The sequence below is a fragment of the Pinus tabuliformis genome, chromosome 5_1 (genome assembly GCF_031772625.1).
Source record: "Pinus tabuliformis cultivar Carrire ecotype Pingquan chromosome 5_1, CPIR1, whole genome shotgun sequence".
NCBI lineage: Eukaryota > Viridiplantae > Streptophyta > Pinopsida > Pinales > Pinaceae > Pinus > Pinus tabuliformis.
Window position 1 is genome coordinate 202730421 of NC_142305.1, and position 9202 is coordinate 202739622.

Sequence of the window (9202 nt, forward strand, 5' to 3'; positions counted from 1 at the left end):
TCCTGCAATCTCTGTTGTGACCAGAAATGGTGGGAAGCATGGTCGGCGATGGTCCACATTGAACACTCGGTGCAAGTGAAGGAATGGAGGAATGTTGTGCTTCAAAGCATTGTTTCCCGTAGCCTTGGTACTGGTGTAAGGACCATGTCGGAGTGGTCGGAGCTTCTGATGGGCTCTTGTAAGGTGTTCTTTCTGCAGATGTAACCAAACTTTGTTGCCCACCTGAAACTTATGTGGTACCCCTGTGGGTGAGGAGAAGTTGTTCCTGTGTTCTTTCATGACCGTATCCCTTTGTTGCTGCTGCTGCGTGGAGGAACCCTTTGCAGGGGTCATGGATGTAGCAACGATCTTCCCCTTACTTTGGGAGTGAACCAAACATATGAATTTCCTTGTCTGGGAAATGAGCTTGCTGCCTTTCTTAGTAGTGATCAAATATGTGGCGGTAGGTGGGGCTACCTCCAGTATCCTGTATAATGAATTATTCAAAGAAATAATGACAGCATGAGGCCTAGACTCATACACAGCATGTCGCTTCCACAAGTATGGTTGGCCTAGTAATACATCACAAACATCCAGAGGTGTAACATCACACAATACCTCATCTGTGAAGGGCTTGATGCTGTAGGGAAGGCGGCACTGCTGGCGAACTTTGAGATCTCGTCCTTCATGAAGCCACCCGATACTATACGGTTGTGGGTGTGGTGTAGTTGGTAGGCCCAACTGCTTCACGACCTCTGCTGAAATGAGGTTCTTTTGGCTACCACCGTCGACAATGAATTGCAGTGGCGAACCCTTCACCCACATATGTGAGTGGAAAAGACGCTCCCCTTCCTCTGGATTTTTGGGCTCATCTTTCTGGATCTTGGCGGTGGCAACAGTTGCGCTGGGATCCGCATCAATGATCTGCTTCCCTTTGCCATTCCCCTTGTCGGGTTCTGGCTTAGGGTCAGAACATGCATCTGATTTGGAAGCCTTCAACTCAGCCACCAGTGACTGCTTGGTTCGACACTCACTTGTGTTATGAGTGGGACTCTTGTGGAACTCACACCACTTTCCTGTGTCCTTCTTCGGCTTCATGGTATTGCTCTTTTCCTGTGGCTTCGACAGGTTGTCTTGGGTCACCCCGCCTTGGCTTTGTCCTTTGGGCTTCGGATTTGCAGATCCAAAGTCTCGCTTCTTCTGTTTGAACTTTTGATCGATTTTGACAGCGTATCAGTATGCTGTGTCGAGTGAGGAGATGTTCAAGAACACCATCTCTTCCTAGATGTATCTGTGCAGGAAACCACGGTATTTGAGTACCAGATGCAGTTCAGAATCTTTGATACCCAACGGTGTGCGAAGGGTATGAAAAATGTTTGTGAACTCCGGCACATCTTGGTCTTGTCCCTGCCACAATGTGGTCCATTTGATGTATTTGTCCTCATAGCTTCCGACAGGGTAGTACTGCTCCTTGATGGCATCCCGGAAGTCATTCCAAGTGGGTGCGGCTGAAAATAGTGAGCCTGTACTTTCATCCTTCTGCTCACAGTAGGTTTCCCACCAGTCCTTGACGTGGGGGGTTGCTTTGAGAAGAGCGAAAACAATCTTTTCCTGACTTGAAAATTCATGAACAGAAAAATACCCATCTAGCAGATTTAACCATTTATCTACGGCATCTGTGTCTATTTGACCCTCGAATATGGGGATTTCAAAATTAACTTGTACCTTAAACGGTGTGGCATTTCCAGAGTCGCTGTTGGAAGCCGATGCGTCGCCTCTGGGTAGCCGCTGAAGGATCTACGCAAAGCTATCCATCATCGCGTTCCTTTGCCACTCGAGCGCTTCTTCGAGCAAGATTTTGATAGGATCTCCTGCCCCCTCGTCTTTCTTCTCATCCACCATGGGAGGCCGTCAGGATTTGTGAGGTTGGTCTTGCAAAGGTTCGACCAGTTCAAGCCCTAACTCCTTATATCCCGACCTCGTTGGGGACATGCAAAGAAAAACAGAGAAAAAGCAGACCGCTCTGATACCACTGATCCAGATTTAAATAGGAACGCAATAAAATATAGGGATAACCATAAACACAAAGATGCAGCGGAAATAATACCTCATTTCATTACTGTAAAATAATGAAATATGCTTACAACCAGAAATGGAAATAAACTAGCTAGGGCGATGGTAGTTTATCTCTGAGAAGAGATGTGCAGCTACATGCCTCTGAACTTTTCTGAACTCTGTTACAATGAGGCTCGAAGGCCTATTTATTGTTGAGAAACAATGGAAAACCCTTAACATTCCAAAACCTAACCCTAGAAGATGAAACGCCAAATTGTGGGCCCCATTTGGGTAAATTGGTACATCAATTTCCCAGGGTCATAACTTTGGCATACGATCTCCCTTTGACGCGTACGATAGCTCGTTAGAAAGATCTATCCGAGTACTACCACTTTGAGAGGCAACATCGGTCTATGGACCGATGTTGCCCCAGATTCCCAAAAAAATGTCGTTTAGGGCCTCAAAACGGCTCCGGAAGTTCAAGACCCGAAAAACTACTAAAAATAGTAAACTGTGCTACAATTTAGGAAACTGAAAGAGACAGCTGTGGGGGTCCAAATGGGATAGGTGGGTGGCCACCAACATCCAGCTGGATCACTAGGGGATGACGTGAATGCCAAAATCATAGGAAATAGAAAATTCAACTTGATGTTGTGAGGTGGAAGCATTAGAACACTTTCTAGTGTTATGAACAGTCCTACATTGCCCAAAAATTTAATTTATGTAAGCAAGATGGAAGATGCACGTGTAAAAACAATGTTCAAGAAATATACTTGCAAGATAGTTCGGGGAGCACTAGTATTGATGTGGCGAGTTTGTATTGGAACTATGTACAAGATCTTAGGCAACATTTTTATTGATGGTGGCAGCAGTTCATTGGTTCCTTAAAGTGGTGGACAAAATATACTGGTCTCTAAAGAAAATAATCTATCATGGCATCAATTTCTTGGACATATTAGAGATAAGGGCCTTCGAATACTTAATCATAATTGTATAGTAGAAGGTATGTATAGTTTCTCTTTGTATTTATATTCTTGTGAACATTGTGTATATGGGAATCAGAATTGGGTGAGTTTCCCTTCTGGTGCTAAGAGGGAGAAATGGATATTAGTGTTTATGCATAGTGATGTGTTTGCACCTCTGTTGATTCCATATTTGGCTAAGTTTGTGTACTATGCCTCATATTGACAACTTCTCAAGGAACACATGGATATATTTCCTTAGAAATAAATATGAAGTCTTTGATAGGTTTATGTTGGGATATGGTCCATAGGGTCAATTTTGGCTTAGTTTAACCAATTTTTGAGAAGAATTTTGTAAATAATGTAAATTTTCTACGAAATGTGGAAGAGGAGCATGCAGCTAAGTAGGAGTCAAGAAGGATTTAGACCCTTGTATGGGTAAGTGATAGGTCAATTTTGAGACTCACCCATAGGCCTTTGGGCCATGGTATTGTAATAGAAAGGCTATAAATAATTGAGTCATAGTGAGTCTAGATATGAAAAATAAGATATAAGATTATTACTTTTGGGAAAGTACTAAGGTAGGAAAGCTTTGTTTCCTGTGCTTAGGTGAAAGGGGAAGGATCCTATAGCTGAGTGCACAAAGACCTTGGCGAGTCCATAGCTAAATGTGCAGGTCCCTGCAATTGGGTGCGCAGGGTGGAAGAGTCTGTAAATTCAATGTTGAATCTAATAAAGACTGACTTTGGAACAAATATCTTGCCTCTGTGTCTTATTCTTACTTGGGCTTATGCATTATGGCTTAATGATATGATTTCTGTTGATTAAATGTAATTGCTACACGAATATGTTAACTCTTAAATATCTATGCATGAACTAAGTAATAATATTTTTTCGTGAAGGTAATGGTTAAATCTATTATGATCTTTGTACGAATCGGGTAGATCTGCGCAAAGGCAGATCTACAGTTATTATTTAGTGTGTGAAAGTTGTCAATCTGATTCTTTTAGGTTTGTAAAGTCTGATCACAAACCTTTGTGAAGGTCCAAGGGCCGTTTTCTTAGAGTTGCAGTAGCGGACCATAGGAAGACATAGATCTACATGTAGGCAGGTCTAAGCTACAAAGGATTTATATTACTTATCACATTGTCTCTAGATGCAAAAACCTAGTTCTAGCATCCATGAATACTGCTTCGGGTGAGACTACAGCCTGCTTTATATAGGTTGTTTCCAAAAGGGATATTAGTTAGGGTTTTATTGGTTGGCGTGATTAACTCTGAACTGTGGTTAGGCCACCTTAAGCTAAAAAATGGTTTTGTTTCTAGGACTGGGATCTATCTAAGATATGTGTGATAAATGGTTTCCTACAAAGAAAGAGATTGAAAAGTGGATTGACTGAAATGTGTTGTTGGGTCCCTATAATACTAGTGATTACCCTATTACTATTGTAGTTATACCCCTTGTTTATATTGTTGTGCCCCTATTACCCCCATATTGTTATTTCTATGCCCCATAGAATCCCTTTATTGTTATTTTTGTGGCTTTATATTATTATTGTTAGGTCGGCTAGATTATATTGTGACTCCTTAGACTCCTATATATAGAAAGGAGGTTTTGTCATTTGTATCATCGAAGAATTGTTCATTTATGTAATGTAAAGGAGGTTGCCCCCTCGAAGAGGCTGAATTCTAAGGCGTGGATCTCTCTTTTCTATCTTTTTGTGAGCTGGTTTCATAACATTTGGTATCAGAGCTTTGGATTCTAGGGTTTCGCTGCTCCAAACAGGTCATCGTGGCATTTTCGCTATAACTTTTTTCTGTGACGTTTCAGAAGTCGCAAAAAAAACCCATTTGAGAAGAAATCGCGCTGAACCTTGGGTCCGAATTTCAGAGCTTTTCGTGTGATATTTGGGGAGATATGATCTGAGGAAGTTGGTCTTTTTGCAGACTCCTGAATTACATTCAAAACAGGTGACCTGGGGAAAATCGTCATAACTTTCTCTCTGGGGATTGGATTGAAATTTTGTAAGAAGGTACAAAAATATGACGGACTGTAGTTTATTGTGTGTGTTTTTCAGATTCAAAGGTTGAAACAGTGACTCGTGGCACGTCGTACAAGTTCTTCTAAAAGCAAGTCATTGTGGGAGATTTCACATAACTCTTCCTTGGAGAATCCAATTTGGCTCAGACTTGTGGCATTGGAAAGAGGACATAGAAGGCTACTACAGGTAGCAATTTCAGAACTGGATGATCTGAAATTACAGAGATACATCAGATTCAATATCAGGCTTCTATAAAGTGAAAAAAGGTGTGTAGTTTTTTTTTTAATTTTTGTGTAAGCTTGGTTTAACGGAATTCAAAGGGCATAGTAAAGCATTATTATCGGTAACTGATGCCCCGAGGAAAGAAAATGCAAACACCTAGTAAGGAACCTGAAAGCTCTAGCATGACTCATGAAGAAGAGGAAGAAATGCTACATGATATATCAAAATTACAAGAACAAGTGCAACAAATGTCACGCTCACAAAAGCTAACAGAAGCTAAGATAAGTGGCGTGGAATCTAAGATAAATGGTGTGGAATCTAAGATAAAGGGCATGGAAGCTAGGATGGAGGATTTGATGGCAGATTTGAAGATAGATTTGAAGACAGACATGGAAGAATTGAAGAAGTTGCTACAAGAAAGGGTCACTAATGGTGAAAAGGTAGTAAAGGAAACTCATGATGAGAACAAAAGAAATGTTAATCATGATTCCATAGACGCTAATGTTGGATCGAAGAATCACCATATTCCAAAAATCGATATGAGGAAGTTTGATGGCAAGGATCCCGCCACATGGATATTACAGATGGAGCAATTCTTCGATCTCAATAATGTGCAAAATGCACAAAAGGTACGTATGGCAACTGTATATTTGGAACCAAATCAGTTTGTATGGTATCAATGGCTTTGCTCTCGTAAACAATTTATCACTTGGGCAATTTTTACGGAAGAATTGATAGCACATTATGAAGATACAAAAAGCAACACTTTTTTTAGCCAATTGATAAGTCTCAAACAAAAGGGTTTAGTAATGGAGCACATTGAGGAGTTCCAAAAATTGAACATAAGGGTAAAAGATATTCCAGAGGAGCATAGGATTGATGTGTTCATAGGGTCTTTAAAGGATAATATCCAACATGATGTTCGCCTTTGGGAACCTGATTCATTAGAGAAGGCATTCAGGTTAGCAAGAAAAATGGAAAGCAAAATTATGGCAACCAGGAAGCATACCACTCACAACTATAAAGACGGAAGTGTTGTTGCCCCTAGTCTTCCACAACCTATAAGGTTGACACCACAACAATTGGAAGAAAAAAGAGAAAAAGGGCTTTGTTACAGTTGTGATAGAAAATACACTAAAGGTCATAAGTGTGCTGAGAAGAAATTATTCTACATAGATTGTGAAGAGGAAGAAGAAAAGGAGCAAGAAAGGTCAAAAGAAGAAGATATACTCCAGGAACAAAGCCTAGATGAAGAACAAATAAATCCGACCATATCTTGTAATGCATTGGCGGGAATTACCACTCCTCAAACCATCAAGATAGAAGGACAAATCAAGAAGAAAAAGGTAATAGTGTTGATTGATTCAGGAAGCACCCACAATTTTATTCATTGTAGGGTAGCAAAAGAATTGAATTGCTTCCTATATCCAGCACCAGAGTGTCAAGTGATGATTGCAAATGGAGGAACAATAAATTTCTCTGGAAAGTGCCATAATATCAAGCTATCCATGGGAGAATATGTATTGACTAGCCCAATGCTTTCCATTCCAATGGGAGGTGCTGATGTTGTACTAGGAGTCCAATGGCTACAATCCTTGGGTACAATAGCTTTTAATTTTCAAGAACTTTTCATCAAATTTTCTATGGAAGGAAAGGAAGTTGAATTAAGGGGTATTGCAGGGAAACCAGGAAAGATAATCAGCTCTAATGGCATGACTAAGCTTCTTAAAAAGGAGCAAAGAGGTGTAATTGCACAATTATGTTCGCTAGATGTTTCCACATTGGAATCATCTATTTCTCCAGATCTCCAAAAAGTCCTGGACAATCATTCCAAGGTATTTGAGACTCCCAAAGGTCTCCCACCTATGCGTGATCATGATCATGCTATTCATCTGATTCCAGGAAGTGTTCCTCCAAACATCAGGCCGTACAGATATCCCTATGTCCAAAAAAGTGAAATTGAACGTATGGTTGCAGAAATGCTAGAGGCTGGTATAATTCAACCAAGTCAAAGTTCTTTCTCAGCTCCAGTAGTATTGGTGCACAAGAAGGATGGATCATGGCGCATGTGTCCGGATTATAGGGAGCTCAACAAGCTCACTATTAAAGATAAGTTCCCCATTCCTGTTATTGATGAATTACTGGATGAATTGCATGGATCAATTTACTTCACCAAGTTGGATCTTCGTTCGGGATATCATCAAATCAGAATGAAGATTGAAGACATTCCGAAAATGGCATTTAGAACTCATGAGGGTCATTATGAATTTTTGGTCATGCCTTTTGGCCTTACCAATGCACCTTCAACATTTCAAGGTTTGATGAATTCAATTTTCAAACCATTCCTTAGAAAATTTGTGTTAGTATTTTTTGATGATATACTAATCTACAGCAAGTCTTGGAAGGATCATGTTGAACATGTTGACAGGGTGCTACAACTATTGGAGGAGAAACAATTATATGCAAAAAGATCCAAATGTTTCTTTGGAGTCCAGGAGGTGGAATATTTGGGTCATATTGTATCTCATGAAGGAGTTAAGGTAGACCCTAGCAAAATTAAAGCCATTAAGGAATGGAAAATCCCCACATCCATAAAGCATCTGCGAGGATTTCTTGGGTTGACAGGGTATTATCGCAAGTTTGTTAAGAATTATGGGAGAATAGCAGCACCTCTAACAACATTATTGAAGAAAGATTCATTTTCATGGACTCCGGAAGCAACAAAGGCCTTTGAACATCTTAAAGAGGCAATGTGCCAAGCACCGGTCTTAGCTACACCGGACTTCACAAAAACCTTTATTGTGGAATGTGATGCTTCAGGAAATGGAATTGGTGCTGTTCTAATGCAAGATGAAAGACCCATTGCTTTTGAAAGTCGTCCAATCAAGGGAAAGTTTTTAAGCAAAGCTATTTATGAGAAGGAAATGTTGGCAATACTCCATGCACTTAAGAAATGGCGACCCTACCTAATGGGAAGACACTTCAAGGTAAAAACGGATCATGATAGCCTTAAATACTTTTTAGAACAAAGATTATCCTCTGAAGAGCAACAAAAGTGGGTCACAAAGATGTTGGGTTATGACTTTGAAATCATCTACAAAAAAGGGAAGCAAAATGTGGTGGCAGATGCACTCTCAAGAAAGGATGAGGATGTGGAAGCATTGTTGTGTGCCATTTCTATTATCCAACCAGATTGGATAAACGAAGCAAGGGAGGAATGGAAGAATGACGAAGAAGTGTGGGCACTTATTCGAAAGCTACAACAAGATTCCAGTACTTCTGATACATTTAGCTGGCAAAATGATTCGTTATGGTACAAAGATCGCTTATACCTCTGTAAGAATTCCCAGCTAAAACAAAAGATTCTTATGGAATTGCACACTTCTCCCTTAGGAGGGCACTCAGGATTTTTAAAAACTTACCACAGGGTTAAGAAGGAATTTTTTTGGGATGGCCTTAAATCAGATATTCAAAAGTTTGTGGCGGAATGTTTGGTTTGCCAGCAAAATAAAGTTGAAACAATTAAGAAACCGGGTCTATTACAACCTTTATCCATTCCAAGCCAACGTTGGGAGGAGGTTTCAATGGATTTTATCACAGGTTTACCCAAGTCTGAGGGAAAGAGTGTCATCATGGTGGTAGTTGACAGACTTACCAAGTATGCACACTTTTGTGCATTATCACATCCATTTAAAGCCAGTACAGTTTCTACTGCATTTATGGAAACAGTTCAAAAGCTACATGGAAACCCAAAGATTATTGTAAGTGACAGAGATCCCATTTTCACTGGAAATTTTTGGACAGAATTATTTTCTTGTCTTGGTACTCAGTTAGCTCATAGCTCATCTTATCATCCTCAATCTGATGGGAAAACTGAGATAGTAAACAAATGTTTGGAAGGATATCTTCGTTGCTTTGTATCTGATAAACAGACACAATGGGT